This window comes from Leopardus geoffroyi, chromosome A1 (assembly GCF_018350155.1).
Source record: "Leopardus geoffroyi isolate Oge1 chromosome A1, O.geoffroyi_Oge1_pat1.0, whole genome shotgun sequence".
In the NCBI taxonomy this organism is placed as follows: domain Eukaryota; kingdom Metazoa; phylum Chordata; class Mammalia; order Carnivora; family Felidae; genus Leopardus; species Leopardus geoffroyi.
This window is the reverse complement of record NC_059326.1, coordinates 39,672,624-39,689,702: the sequence shown is the minus strand read 5'-3', so window position 1 is coordinate 39,689,702 and position 17,079 is coordinate 39,672,624. Positions and strand designations below refer to the sequence as shown.

At 34.4% G+C, this 17,079-nt stretch overlaps 1 long non-coding RNA gene across 1 annotated transcript in view; it reads right to left on the bottom strand.

Annotated features, from left to right (window-relative positions):
- LOC123598391 overlaps positions 1-17,079 on the bottom strand; it is a 130,950-nt gene that overhangs the window by 27,304 nt on the left and 86,567 nt on the right. The window contains exon 2 of the long non-coding RNA XR_006712582.1: positions 44-230. This is a non-coding gene — a long non-coding RNA (uncharacterized LOC123598391). The remainder of the gene's footprint in view (positions 1-43; positions 231-17,079) is intronic.

The following is a 17,079-nucleotide window of genomic DNA, read 5'->3' as shown; positions in this document are numbered from 1 at the left end:
TTCTGTTGGCCTCATTTGAGGTCCGCCCAGCAGATCTTCTCACCTCGTCACTTCTCCACTTAACCAGTCTGGAGCCTTACTGCTCTTCACTGTGGTCTCTCGCATTCTAGCAGGATTCTCTATGGCAGGGTTCTTAATGGGGTGGCTCTGGAGGCAGGAAGTGAAAGCTGCCACTTCTCACTCTGAGCTCAGAAATTGGAACGTCACTCAATGTCATTACTCTTCAAAGCCTGGTTAAAAGAACGAGAGAAGCAGTTTACAGGTAGGGAAACTAGTATAAAAAAATAAAAACGATGGTGTCCAAGGGGGGCACTCTTGGAGAATTAAACAGAGCACAGTTGAATAATTTTATTCATTCAGTGGCCCTGGTATAACAGATATTGCTAAATTGAAATTGCCTTCAGGAGCGGAAGCACAGTTGAGGTCTTCCCCCCACTGCAGCATCACACAGTATCAAGCAAACGATAAAAGTTATAAATACTTGTTGATCGATTAATGAATAACTCGGAAGCCTATTTTCCCCAATAATGCTTCACACTTAGGTTATGTCAGTGATTAAATGTCTAGGACCTAAAATTTCCACTATTGGTATCATTATTTGTGCTAAGATATTAGTTAATCAGAAGGACCACGTGGAAAAGGAAATTTGTTTCCTGGAAAAAGTAGCCTATCAGCCTAAAATGATATACTCATGAATGAGAATGACCAGTCCTAGACTCTGGGGTATTTCTACCTTGTGCCACAGAACTACAGTTACATTTGTACTAATATATTTTCAACCTAAAGCAATATGCTAAGATTTTGATAAATGTCCTAAGAAATTACAAGGGTGATTCTGAAAGAAATCTCTAACATCATGGGCATTAAAGGAGTTTAAAATTAAGAGTATATCCTAGTTTAAATCCTAGTATTTGGAAAATAATGGGACATATGATATGGGCATCTACTTTTTTAAATGTATTTCAGAGGGGAAAAAAAGATTTTCCTTGTTAACACGTTCCTTTGACTGAATAAGACAATAAGCTTAGGCCTTGATCAAATTAAAGAATATACTCTTTTTTATTCTGATTTGTTAATGTTAACCTGATGAAAGCTATTCCCAGGTATCCCGTAAGTTAGTAAACAGCAAATATTTCCCCACATTAGAAGATGATAGCAGCCACTCAGCACTGATGAACTCCTGAAATATTTTCCTGCTTTGGTTCATCAAGATAGACAGTAAATTTCAACCACTTGTCAAAACCCTTATGACATACATGTTATAAATATCTAATACTGTATTTATATGGTTATTAATGTGAAATTGTTAGAAAATTCTCATTCACTTAACTTCTATTAAGTACAGATATCAATCACTTCTTTTTCTCTTTTAAACGACAGATTTAAACATTTTATTAGTGTGTTCAAAAAAATCATCCTTAGCTTTTTGGTATAACCTTGTTCATATTGCTTTTTCCCATTTCTCAGCTCTGTTAACAACAATTTTCGATGGTTTTAAGTTGCTCTGCAAATTTAAGAAAATATGTAAGTATTTAAGAATAATATATATGTTTCAGACATTGATGAAATACATAAATGAAATTGAAAAACAGCTAAACTCTGAAATATATAAGCTGCTGTTTTGTTTTCCTGGGGTTTTGAAACGTAAGCAGATAAATACTTTCCCTGATACTCTAATTTGTTTTACTTCTGACTTATTAACTTCCTATTAAAATTCTATATATTAGATAACGTTGAATATCAGGAAATACAGATTCTCCAAATAAAGCTGCTCTCGCATTCCTTCCTGTAAACTAGCATACCTTGTTTATGGTTACTCTTCTCTGGAATAATGAGCTGGAAGTTTAAGATGTCCCCCTCTCGTTCTCTCTCTATCACACACAGACACACACAGGCACACATTCGTTCACAAATATACATTTACTTAGTGCTCACTCAGTTCCAGGCACTTTCTGAACTATTAGTGATATAGCACTGCACAAAACACTTGATCTCATGGGATTTACATGCTTGTGGTAGATACAGCAAAAATTATTTGATAAAATAGATGTATCGGTCAACAATTGCTGGTCATTATGAAAGAGTTATGTTTTTTTAAAAAATGTGACTCTACCCAACATTTCCTAGGAAAGGAAAAAGAAAAAAACCTTGCTTAGAAATAGTGAAACACATACAGCCTCTACAAGTGTGTTTACAGCAGCTCTCTCCTTGATTGACAAGCACTGGAAATAACCAAGTGTATTTTAGTGAGTGAATTGGCAAAGAGACAGTGGTATCCATACAACGAACTACTGTCTATCAATAAAAAAGAATTGACGATTGACACGTTTTGCTGAACAAAAGAAGCAAGACTCATAATGTTACATAATATTTGATTCCATTTATATGAAATTAAAAAGACAACAACAAAGAAACAAAATTAAAGTGATGGAGAACAGATCAGTGGCCAGTAAGACTTAGAGGTGGGAGAAGGGTGTGACTTTAAAGGGGGTGTCAGGAGGGTGTTTTGGGGGTGATGGAACTGTTCTGCACCCAGAGTGCTCTGGTTGTCACATGAACCCATGAATGTATTGAGATTCATATAAATTGATGCTAAAAGTTCAATTTTTACTCTATGAAAAAATAAAAAATAAAATAACTTTAAAAGCAATCAGAAGAAAAATGAAGGAAAGATCTAAGCTGACTTTATTACTCAATCACCGGGTGTTTCCATTTCAGCTTTCTCCAGAAAGGCTGTCAGCTGCATTACACACAGTAATAACTCAGGCAGTACATACTTAAAATTCGTAGAAGTTAATTAATGCCTTTTATTTATTAATTTTATTTATTAACCAGGTATTTGAACACACATTTACCAACAATAAATTTCACACATGGGACACCGAAACAAATAGTTTTCTATTTGCAACAATGAAAAAATACCTACTACTGATCCTTCATGAACCTGACCGACCGTCAGTTTGGGGACTAATAACATAATTTCAGCAATAAGTGGTCTAAAGATGTCCTGTACCAACAGGAAAGATGCAACTAATTTCCCCCAAGAAATGCTTTGTAATAGATGTCAATTGTCCTAGGCACTGAAGGACAAAAGGTAAGAAACAAAAAGACTGAGGCAATATGGCATAAAGATACATGAAAAAAACAACAACTATGAATTCATGAGAATGAATGCTGTGCAGGTCTGTAGCAAATTGTTTACCCATTGGGTTTATTTGTATCACCATCTTCTGGAATGGAATTTAGAAATCTCCAAATTGTGCTCAATTCTACAATCTAACTCAGCCAAACCCTTGTCCAAATCTTGTCGAATCTACAATATAATCCCTTCTAATATATCCCTTCTCCAACACTATGAGGTTATTCCCAATTAAATCTACACTATTAATTCCTTATTCTACCACTTTTTTTTGTTTCCTTCAGTCATATCTTTCCTAATTCAGTCTTTAATCTGCCTTGAGATACAGATAATTCTTACATACCAGTTATATTACAATTCCAGAAATATTTTGTTTTTCTTTTATAGAAACAAAGGATTTTATTTGCTCTGCCAAAGTACAAACAATTTAGGGGGCACCTGTGTGGCTCAGTTGGTTGAGCATCCGACTTTGGCTCAGGTCATGATCTTGCAGTTCATGAGTTCGAGCCCCGCATTAGGTTTTGTGCTGACAGCTCAAAGCCTGGAGCCTGCTTAGGATTCTGTGTCTCCCTCTCTCTCTCTGACCCTCCCTCGTCATGCTCTGTCTCTCTCACTCTCAAAAAAAACAAACATTAAAAAATTTTTTTAAATTAGTTTCAGGGTTTTTCTTCCATTTATGTCTTTTTTTTTAGGACTTGAAACTAACCATTCAATATTTCTCTTTTGGTTTGGACATTTGATTAAAGCTGGGCTTCTTCATGACTACATCTATGATAATTAGGTTAAATATATATTTACCCCAAATTGAAGGAATATGATCAAAGACATTGAATATAACATGATATATATTTGATTGCCAGACAGTAGGAATATTTTAGTTTCTTTTTCTTTGATTTGTTTACTTCTTTTGTATAGACAGAGTACAGCTAGCTTTCACCCATCGTGCCTCTCATAAGCCTATAACAAACAAATGACAGTAGATTATACAAAACTTTTTGAGATACCAGATTGCTGTATTTTGACCTGCTGTCAAGAATAGACTGTATTTACCTTGATCAGATGAAGCCTTCCACAGACAACCTTTTATCTTTATGCCATTTAGTGTTTCGATCTCTTTACTTCAAGGAAAGTAAATTTATTACCAGAGGTAACCTTGTGGCAGGTTCAGCTGGCATCTGTATCCACTTGAAAAGACTTGTTTTTCTGACCATCATGTCAAGTGTGCTCATGCATGGCTTGTAGGCGATATAGCGGAGTATTTGAAGTTTAACATTTTTATAGTTAAACTGAATGTAACATTTAGTTGAAAACTATAAAAAATGAGAAGAGTCTTTATCTAGTTGAAAATAACGGATATCTTAGTTCCAAGAAAGAATAAAAATATTATTTATATTAAGTTTAATCCATGAAACTCTAACTTTCCTTTTTTTGGTATCATTCCTGTTATCAAAAAGAAGAGTCTACACTTAGTGCATATTGCATGGTTATACATAAATCTTAATATAACATAAAGTAAAATGGCCAACTATATTCATAAAATAAGCGTATAGGACATTGATTAAGCAAACATCTTCGAATTAACTTGAATTCTTTTTCCTGTGGAAAAAAAATGAAGTTCACATAAGAAAAGTACATAAATAACATAAAATCATTAACAATGGGTATACTTTAATTTTAATACATTTATATATAGCTGTTAGGCTTTTTTGTCCCTCTAGTGATAATTTTTGGAGAAAGGTAGAATCACTCTAATAAAACCTATATTAAGACTCTCATTTTTGAGATGAGAAAACAAGCTCAGAAGTATTGGCAAGTATAGGAAACAAGTTAATAAGTTGTAAGGGTATGAACATGGATGAATGCCGTGACATTCTAATACTTGTGGTTTTGCCAAACCTAAAACATTATGATATGTCAGAATTATGAACTTTAGAAACTTTGCATCTTGCTTTCAATATACTTCTGCTGTTATTGGCTATGCTTCCCATAGTACTTGATAAAACTATAACTCAGTTTTCTTATCAGCAGAATTGGGATAATAATGGCAACCTACCTTACAGATATTATGAAATTACTTGAAATAATATATAATATCCAGTATGTCATGTGGCATTTAGTACAGACTCAATAAATCTTAATTTCATTTCTCTTTCAAGTAATCTCCTCCCATGGTGTATATGTATGCAATTGTGTGTGTGTGTGTGTGTGTGTGTGTGTGTGCGCGCGCGCATGCGCACGCACGAATACATACACTTACCTATACAACGAATATATATACATATATATATACACATACATATATATGTATGTATATATACATATGCCTATATCCCCACATGCATTAGCTTATTACAAAGAACTAAAATATGAGATAATTTTTACGTAAATATATAGTAAATACATGTAATGCAGTAAGACAATTCTCACTTTTGATAGAATTAACAATGACCAGCCCTCACCTTTGGCAATGTTTGAACCACAAAAGATACTTCAATTTATATTTCCTCACTTTTCTACCTGTGTAATGTTAAGGATTAGAGTCTGACACAGAATATGCAGCCAAAATTTACGGAAAAATTTTGCACTTGTAGTAGTTTGCATTTTACCCACATTAACTCCATCTTAATTAAGCTGAAAAGTATTGCCACAGCCTTTTCCAAGTAGTACAGAAGCAATTCGTTGGCACTATTATTAAATATCCTGCAAATCCAAAGGAGGGACAACTCTGGGTTAGCACAGCCAACACATTAAAATTCTTCGTTTGCTACTTCTATTTTCTTTAGTGAAGTAAAATTAAAATTTCTTCTTTTCATTTCTTCACTTAGCTTTCACCTATATTCCATGTTTTCCCTCTTAATTGGCACTTAGATATAATGGGTTATTACACATCTCTTAATTTGTGTGAATATTTAGGTTCTGACATTTCACTGCCTTTTTTTCCCTTTTTCTTTTTCTTGCTTTTTTGTGATATAATTGACATATTTAAATTGTATATGTTTAAGATGTACAAGCTGATGTTTTGAAATACATAAGTGTTGTAAAAGGACCACCATAATCAAACAGATTAACACATCTTTCATCTCATATAGTTACCTTTTTTTGTCCATGGGGAGAACTCATAAGATTTACCCTGTTCCCATTTTTAAGTGTATGATGCAGTGTTGTTAACTATGGTCACTATGCTGTACATTAGCTCTCCAGAGCTAACTCATCTTTCCTAACTGAAACTTTGTACCCCTTTACCATTATCTCTTCATTTCCCCCCACAACCCCTGCCACCAGTGCTGTACTTCTACAAATTCAATAAGGTCATGCAACATTTGTTTTCTGATTTCTGTTAAATACTTAATGTATGTTTGATTTGTGGTAAATACAGGTCAGGTTATATAATATCATTTGAAAAGAATTATATTTGTTATTATTTTATATCCCCACCCCACTCTAATCTTTGCCACTTAATTTGTCCCTTCAAATCTTGGGTCTGCCTTGAAATACATAATTGTTGGTGCACTTTTCTTCTTCAGCAGCATTTTTGTACAGCAGTAAACCAGGAAGAAACTTCCGGTTCTTAAAAAGCTTAAGCAATCCCTTACATCTGTGAAATAGAGTTAAGTGTGGGGTGACCTTTGAAATATCAGTTAAACTACCGATACTAGAGTATTTTATAAGCAATAGTGGAGCTCCAAATTATATATGACGATTAGAAGGATGTAGGCTATGAAAATGTTTTTAGTGAATTCTTTGGACAAAATTTTATTAAGTGATAGGTAAATATTTCCCATGGGAAATACACCATGCTGTCACATTAACAAGTTGGGAGGTGGGGGGCGGGGGGGACTGTAATTGGAATACTGACAGACATATCATATCATTTTAATGAATCTCAGTATTTTATTCTGTAATATAAAGATAATGTTTTCTCTACAAAGTTACATTAGGAATTAAATTGAACACTTTTTTGCAAACACCTTAAGATAAAAATATTTAAGTGAACTATGTCAAACATATAGAAAAAACAGCATAATAGACACCAATATACCTATTTTCCAGATTCAATGAATTTAAATATTTTTATATGTTTGCTTCATATTATTCCTAAATAAAATATGAAAGACAATGTCAGATCTTTCCATCCTATCCACCGATATTCAATTTTCTCTCTCACCTTCTGTGCAACTTTCTTATTCATATTTCATGTAGTTATTACATATGCACCCATAAAAATATGTAGTGCTGTTTTTTTTTTTTACTTTTCTTAATTACTAAATCTATCATACAAATCAAACACAGTACTTTTTTACTCAATATTTTACTGTTAAGATTTATTGACATTGATCCAATCTTTAAGGGCTGTTTCATAGTCTATCGGATAAATATGGAATAAATTAAGGATTCATTCAGTTTTTACTTATTAGATATTCTCAGCAATTCCCTATTTAAATATGGTGATTATTTTCTCAAATAATAAGAATTTGACAGTAGAGGCCAATGCTAAGTAATGTCATAATCCAGTCTCACCTCTTTCCATCACTGATCCTTGGCATTTATCCTTAGGTTTGTAACCTCATAATTAGAAGCTAGTTGGCTGAAATTAACTGCATCATGCCCTCATTCTTAAGCAGGAAGTAGGTAGGTAGAACCTATCTGTCTCTCTCTCTCTCGCTCTCTCTCTCTCTCCCTCTGTATTTCTCTTTCGTTCTCTGTCTTTCTCTCTCTCTCTCTCTCACACACACACACATACACACACAAACACAGACACAAGCCTTTATATAGGAAGAGAAATAGCTTTCTCAGAAGCTACACAGCAGACCTCTTTAAATTCAGTAACAGTCTTCAAATGTCATTGGCTAATATGTAATTCACATGGTCACTCCAAGACAAAAAACATACTTCAGAATTATTTATGGTGTTTATTCTTTACAGTAGAATGCCAATGACAGTAGCTTATTGAGATTAGCATGTGGGTAACCATAAATAGTGTCTACCAATGACGTCACAATTTATTCAAACGTTCTTCTATTGATCAACATTTAGACTTTTTTTCGAGTTTTTACTACTGCATGGAATGCCGAAACAAACACTTTTGGGCATAATGTAGTGAGAACATATGTATGTGTACGTGTATGTATTTTGGCTGCCCAGTGTATGAATCCTGTTCATACAATTAAGAAACTTTCCACTTTACAATTGCAGGTGCAGTGTAGAACTTGCTGCCCACTACAAAAGCTGACAATGACAGATAATCAGTATAAATATAAGCTTCATTTTATTGTGCCTCACCTCATTCCTCTTCACAGATACTGCATATTTTTTACAAATGGAAGGTTTGTGGCAAGTTGAGCAGGTCTATTGTCACCACTTTTCCAATAGCACTTATTTACTTTGTGTCTCTGTGTCACATTTTGATCCTTCTCTCAATATTTCAAACTTTTTCATTATTATTATATCTGTTATGATGATCTGTGATCAGTGATTATGACTTGCTGAAAGTTCAGTTGATGGTTAGCATTTTTTAGCGATGAAGTATTTTTAATTAAGATATGTACATTTTTAAAAGGCATGCTATTGCACAATTACTAGACTACAGTGTAGTGTAAATACAATTTTTATATGCACTTTATATGCACCAAAAACCTCATTTGACTTGCTTTACTGCAATATTCACGTTGTTGCTGTGGTCTGGAACTGAACCCACAAGCAGTATCTCCAAGGTGTGCCTGTATCTGTTTGGGCAAATGACCTAAACTTTACCAATTAAATAAGGCTACTCCCAGAGTCTCCCTCCCCAACCGTGGGAAAAGGTGGCAGTTGCAGCACACAAAATAGCAGAGAAGTTAACAGATTTGCTGGGTCAGAGCCAGTCTGTTAATTGTTGGACAAGCAGAGAGCAGTATCCTCTGCACAGGTGGCACACAGTGGAATCTCATTCACGTGACCCAAGTGCCGGTGTGTGGAAAGACTGGGCTAAGGGCAAACGAAGGTACTGGGGTACCAGTGGAAAATTGGGGCACCCGTGCAGACAGGAAGCGTGGAGTTCTTCATGGTGTCAGTGTAGAAAATCCTGTGGGAAGGTTGCTAAAGAAACTCCTGTCTGGGAAAGAACATGGCAGCATGTTCCCACACCCACGACTGTGCACCTGCTGTTGAGTGGTCAGAAGTTTTAGGCCAGGCCTTTCTCCTGCAATGTCCTTCCAGCATATTCTACTGAGAAGCCTTAATTAACATCTTGCTCACTGTGAAAGAAATACATAAAGGAGGAATTCCCCCCATTATGGCAGAGCATACACTGAAGGGTAAATTTGGAGCTGAGAGGCAGTAAATTGTTTACTCACAAGCGTATGGCATGCTAGGCAGTATATTAGGTACTAAGATGTCACAATAAAGATAAAAGAAAAAATTATTGTCCCTATAGAAATTATGTCTAGTAGGGGATACATTACATTATCCAGACATGAATGTATAATTAAAGGTACAATAAAACAATAAAGGTCTAGGAAACAAAAATAGTGCTATAGAAGTATAATGATATTTAGTGAGGTTAAAAAAAAATAACCACCAGGCGTACGTTTGGGAAGTTAACACTTTTGCTGTCCCCTGGATATAGGAATATGAGGATATACCAATACTCCTATAAGGAATGAACAGGGATCTATGTTAAATGCTTAAGGTTGAGAGTTTATTGGCATGACAGATAATAACTGAAATGTGGTAATAGACGAGATTGACAAGGGAGAGAGTAGACAAGGATACAAAGGCAAATGAAGGAATCTTTTTTTTTAAATTTTTATTGAAATATACTTGACATATAACATTGTGTAAATTTAAGGAAATTAGTATTGAGTTAATTTGATATATTTATATATTAAATATGGTTGTCATTTTAATTATAATTACCATCTCTATCATATCACATAATCACCCTTTATTTTGAGTGATTGTAATAATTAAGGAATCTTTCAATAAACACACTTCTGAACTGCTCGTGATTGTTTAAGATGTGAATTAAAATGTGTTCAGGGGCGCCTGGGTGGCGCAGTCGGTTAAGCGTCCGACTTCAGCCAGGTCACGATCTCGCGGTCCGGGAGTTCGAGCCCCGCGTCAGGCTCTGGGCTGATGGCTCAGAGCCTGGAGCCTGTTTCCGATTCTGTGTCTCCCTCTCTCTCTGCCCCTCCCCCGTTCATGCTCTGTCTCTCTCTGTCCCAAAAATAAATAAACGTTGAAAAAAAAAATTAAAAAAAAAAATGTGTTCAAAGATGACACGAAGGCATTGCCAACCTCCATTATTATGGAGTGGTAGTGGCAGGTTCCAGAAATCAGAGAGTTACACAGTAAACAGTCTGGGAAAAGTGAAGGTAGAGACCATAGATGGGAAGTTATAAATTGGTTGTATTTACAACTCACTGTGAAATTTATAATTAGGAGGTTTTGCATAAAAATTTGGATATATGGCTTTCTTTGAAAAATTGGAAGATTTAGCCATTTCTGCACACATTTCCTTGAAACAATATTTGACAGAAGTGTAGACCCCTGCTTGACGTCATCTCCGCCATGAACTTGCTATGCATCTTTCTCAGTACAGAACTGCTTTGCTTATAATATTTCCAAAAGACCTTTCTAGGCATTTGAATTTATAAATTCTGCAATATGCAGCCCTCTAAAGTTGATGTAGGGTAGGAAAATATATGATAGTAGAAGAGAGTTACAGTTTCTTTTATCTCCTTTCCTCCTCCTTTCCTCCTTTCCTTCTTTTTAAAAGACCGTGAATGATCAATTGCTGAAATGAAAGTGTGCAACAGGCAGATAGAATTGAACCCATACATGGGGAGAGATTATAGCTCGAACAAAGAAAAGTGTACTCTGTCTCTGCATATTTTATTTTTGGCAAAACTCTGACTAAGCTATTTATTTAAAGATTTATTTTATTTTGGGGGGCCTGGGTGACTCAGCCGGTTAAGTGTCTGACTTCGGCTTAGGTCATGACATGATCTCGCGGTTAGTGAGTTTGAGCCCCACATCAGGCTCTCTGCTGTCAGCTTAGAGCCTGGAGCCTGCTTCAGATTCTGTCTCCCTCTCTCTCTCCTCCTCGCCAACTCGCGCTCTCTCTCTGTCTCTCAAAAATAAACAACATTAAAAAAATATTTTATTTTTAGAGAAAAAGCACAGGAGGGGGAGAGGGCAAAGGGAGAGAGAGAGAGAGAGGAGAGAGAGAGAGAGAGAGAGAGAGAGAGAGAGAGAGAGAGAGAGAGAATCCCAAGCAGGTTCCACACTCAGCACAGAGCCCAACGCTGAGCTCAATCCCAGGACCCTAGGATCACAAACTGAGCTGAAATCAAGAGTCAGACACACAACAACTGAGCCACTCAGGTGCTCCTAACTAAGCTATTTAAATTCTCTGTTAGTCAATGCCTTCATTTATAAAATGGGAATTAATATCTTACTGTCTAAAGTTACCATGCAGATGAAATGAAGTTATACTTCCAAATCTTATAAAAACAATTCATGTGTATGGGCACCTGGGTGGCTCAGTTGGTAAAGCATCCAACTTTGGCTCACGTCATGATCTCCTGGTTCCTGAATTCAAGCCCTGCAATGGGCTCTTTGCTGTCAGCACAGAGCTGCTTCAGATCTTCTTTTCCCTTCTCTCTATGCCCCTCCCCCCCCATGTGTCCACACTCTCTCTCAAAAATAAATCAACGTTTTAAAAAGTCTTTTAAAAAAGCAAATCATGAGTAAGGATTTAAAAATAGATAGGGGAGACACATTAATATGTTGGCCAAGATGTCATAGTAGCTGAAAAGGAACTAAGACTGGGGTCAGGAAATCAGTCATTAGATAGTCCCAGGCGATTTCACCAAGCTAGGGAAGGTAACATATGTGGGGAAAGCAAACACAACTAAAATATTGCACAGTAACTATCCTACACTGAAATCTAAATTTTTTATATTTTTTTTTCTCTTTCTACAGTTATATGACTGCACTAAACTGTTCATTTAAAATGAATAAGGTTGCCTGGGTGGCTCAGTTGGCTAACTGTCAGAGTTTGGCTCAGGTCACAATCTTACAGTTCATGAGTTCAAGCCCTGCATTGGGCTCTGTGCTGACAGCTCAAAGCCTGGAGCCTGCTTCAGATTCTGTGTTTCCCTCTCTCTCTGCTCTCCCCCACTCATGCTCTGTCTCTCAAAAATAAACAAGCATTAAAATTTTTTTTTAAATGAATAAAATTATTTTTCAAATCAAAATCTCAAATCATTTGAGGGAATTTTTGAAAAGTTCTTTTATTCCAAAAAAAATACCCAACAGAATTATCCTTATATGTCTAGTAATACTTAATCCACAAGTTCTCAGGATGGTAAATCTTAGGATTTCACTTTTATTATTAGAGAAAATAGAACTAAGATATTGTTTGAGTTAATAATAATATAGTGTTATACATTTCATTTTGACTATCTGGCATGATTATTATATGTTTTCTTTCTGTTTAAAGTCAAAATACTGCTCTCTTTTGTTAGATTACCAATATATTTTCTAATAATAATATATACAAATATCAATTTTTCATTTTTATTTTATAAGTTGATATTATATGCCTAGAACATTGTTATATTTAGAACTATTTCATATTGTCAAATAATATTGCAGTGAGTTTTATTGCATTGAATAGTCACTGAATAGAAAAGTATTTAACTGGAATTTACGTAATGCATTCAACTTTTACACATTTTGTTAATTAGTAAACACAAAAGTATCATCATTAACAGACATTCTGTTAATAATAATTATTTAATAATATAATTCTCAGGAAAAAATTATAAACACAAACACTCATGCTTAGATGTCACTGATGAAATGTTATACAGGGATTCTCTCTTTCCTTTTCATAATTGTAATATAAATTAGCAAGTCTTAAGCTTCTTTATGATTTGAGGAAGAATATTAATCTTAAAACTATTTTAAGGGCAGATATATTCCAAAGAATACATATATATGAAATAAACAGTATACACACAGCACCCAAGTGCTTTAAACATCTTATATTTTTGCCAAAAATGTGTAAATAAAGAAACATGGATAGCTTTTTTCATATGTAAATTTGAGTTGTAACCAAGGACTTAATATAAGGAATCCAAGCTATGCTTTCATGATTAAAGAATTCATGGGAGACTCATTCTGGATGAGTGGAAGAACAAACGAAATCAGAGGGGAAAGATTTCACTTGAGTGTGGAAGAGTGAAATGAAATAAACAAGATTCAAAGACAACACAGTAGGTTGTAGTGCTTTTAGCATTTTTCACCTGTTCACTAGGTCTCTAAAACCTGCTTTCATACATTTACGCTTAGTACATCTTGACACTTTCTGACCATAAGTATGTATTAAACTGCATCATTTTCGGAGTGAAAATTCAGGGAAGAGAAAATCATGGAAAGATTAGGCAGAAGACAGGTTGTTTGTGTGTGTGTGTGTGTGTGTGTGTGTGTGCAAACTCCTTTCTCAGCCCTTAGCATCTAAACATCTAGGACACAGCGAACATGAACTTGATGGCACATTAACAGTCCTATTTAGTTCTCCTATTTAAGCCCCTAATTTTTACTTGCTTTGCATTCACAGTGACAATTACACACTTTATGCTGACATAAAACTCGACTGTCAATATTACCAGGTTTACAAATGTAATACTATATGGATACAAGTAAAATTGTGAATATTTTTATGCTTGACTAATTTCTGTCTTAACATTTGAATTGGAAAAAAAAAACTTACAGAAAGCCACTTTCTTAGAAACAAAAGAAAGAAAATTGGTAAATGGCCATTTTATTTGCTATTTAGCAATGTAAGCTATGTAAGAATCAATGTGTTAAATGTTCCTTAACAGTCATGTGTAAAATGTTACCTCTATTTTACAAATAAGAAAATAAGTCTTTAATGAAGGTAGGTCATTAGTCCTTAGATTTCACACCTAGTTGAGAGTTCATTTGGGATGAGAACCATTTTTTTTTCTTTTTCTTTAAAGTCTGTACTGTTCCTATTATCCAAGCCTGTCTTCTAAAACATAAAATTATCCAGAATTAATTATTGATGCATATGACATAGATACTAAATACTTGGAAAGTCATTTTAACTGACCTTGTCAAGATTTTATGCTGCACTGATTAAAACAGTTGACAGTTAATACTCTAGAAAGATTCCCTTTGAGTATTGCAGTCATTGATGTGTTCATGTACTTCTCTAAACTTTTTATTTTTCAGTGAAATTCAGGTAAAATTTTAGATTATCTGTCTTAAAGAACAAATTCTTATTGACAGTTTTAAGAATGTTAATCTAGATATCAATCAATTCATATAAACAATTGAATTTATATCCATGTCAGTTACAGCTGATCAATAGAAATTAACTGGTAACTTTGAAAAACCACAAGTAAATCTTTTTCCACAACACTTTCAAATAGTTGCATCTTAAACTAAGAACATTTATATTTCAATACAGTGGGATTTTGTAAAACCCACCTATCTAAGGTAATATTATTTAGACTATCTTCTTTACATGCTGTCGATCAAAGAATGCAAAGCTTAAAGTATTGATCTGCACTGTACTGGTGTGTAACCATTAATAGTCAACAATCATTGATAAACTAATGATTAACACACTCTTTGATTTTGAGAAATCTTAGATAATTTAGGATATCTTTGTGTACTCAAAAATACGAAAGATATACACATTAACACAATATTGAACTACCTTATAACATTTCTATACCAGAGCAGACTATAAATAAATGAATACATAAATATGAAGTGCAGATTTCTTTAGTTTTTGCTGTGCAGGAGACCATTAATTAAAGTACAAGGAAGGTAAGCTCTTTGAAACTATTTTTTTAAATGATATAGCTATGTGCTCGAGCATACTTAGAGTTTATTTTGGTTTATTTCTTATTAGTATATACCACCATTGACATTCCCTATTCCAAAACAAAAATGACAAATTCTGCCAAACACCTAAAGTTTTCTGAGTAAACACTGTGTTATATTGTTCCTGAAGCAGGTCAATCAAATGATTCTATTAAAGGTGCTCTCACACCCTGAGTCTCTGGTCTTCCTTATTCAATTTTGTTTTAATTACCTTGATCTTCATTCTCTATTAGGTTGAAATACACTGTCTCCTTTTTTTCCCATTTGTTAAACATGGAATATGACTGCATATCTTAATAACCTGAGAGTAAATCAAGCCATAAAAAAAATTTCTTAAAAAGACTAATTAATTGTGGAGACTTTGTATTCCACTGGAAATATTTTTTTTTGTTTAGAGAAGGTTTAAGTTGTTCATCTTCACACATCGTCAGTTCGTTAGGAAATGCAACCTGTATTACCCAAGTTCAAGACTAACATCCAAGGGGAACCATAAACTCTAATCTTGCTAGATTGAGCACTGCCCTTTATCTTCTTTCTCGTAAATGTAAAGATAAAATAGAAACTCAGCTGGATGCACCCTTTAGCAATTATTTCCCCTATGATCTTCGTGCTAGGATAAGGACCACAAGGGAAAAGACTTATGCACTCTGATAAAGATTCTCAGTATGAAGCCAGCTTTGCTATATTTCATTCTGACATTTCTTACACAGATGCTTTTTGGTGTCTTGCTAATTTAAAAGGTGCCACTTCTTATAAATGGTTAACTATTAAAGTTTTTGAAGCTTTGGCTATGTTCTGCCTGTGTCATTGACACAATCAAAGAAAAATAAAGGTCTCTGGCTGAGGTGAAAATTGCATCATTTACATACCTTTAAATTCAGGAAAGAGATAGTCAATTCTATTGTCAAATTAAAGTGCATTACAGTATAAAGATTAGGCAGGAGAATGATATTTATTAAGGTAGTTATAAACAAATGCTTTCACATCATGTCTCCTATGGCATGCCTATATTTATTGTAGGAACTGAGGGTATAAATATTTACTCTTTATATAACATGGAGATAATTCAGCTCAAGGACAAGAAAGCCCTCTATAGTTTTGCTGTGTGTCACTTGGGAGATCATACGTAGCTTTAAAATGTTAAGTGAACTTAATATTTTGTATTTTTATATTTCTACTCTTACTATTTTATTTTTAAATAATCATTTTAATTTTATGTTTCCATTATGTTATTGTCTAAGACATCATGTCTATATTTAAATTTTATTATTTTGTTTCTAAATAATCATTTTATGTTTACATGATGTTATGTCTAAGACATCATGTCTGTATCCTTTCATAATTTATTTACAGAATAAACTTAAAACTAAACGGAGTTTTACCTATCGTGGAAGAAGAAGAACTTCCTCTGCCCTGTGGTCCTTCTAGCTGGACTTAGGATCATTTTGACATGAGACAGTTAGCAGGAGAAAATCAAATTTAATAGGTGTATCTATGGGGAATCCACACAGGCATGAGATTCCAAAGACAGTGAGACAAGAGGAGGCTCATATGAGCTAAGGAGAGGGGTAGAGGCTGGAGATTCAGAGGGGAGAAAACTCATTTGTAGGAAGGTGAAAAATGTTTGGAAAAACAAATTTGCCCTGGTATGCAGGTCAGTTCCTTAGGTAAAGGAGAATCTGTTAGTAGTTGTCTTCCTGTTACAGGCTCTTCTTTCCAATGTAAATGGAGAAGGCAGCAAGCCTTTCCTGTATCTGCTGGGTTTGATTTCTTGTAACTCAAAATAATCTTTATACACATTCTGGGGCATCTCATTCTGCATACCTTTACCTATACTTTACCTAAACTTAAATTGTAAACTAGTATGAAAGTAGTCTTTCCCACTAATGATAACTTGTCCTATTTGCTGAGACTGTTTTATACATATCCCATATTAAAAACTAACATGGGATATGTATAAAGATCATTGTTCCTAATACAGAACACATAAATAGTCATGCAAAAGAGGCATCTCTTAATGCAGATCTAAAAGAGGA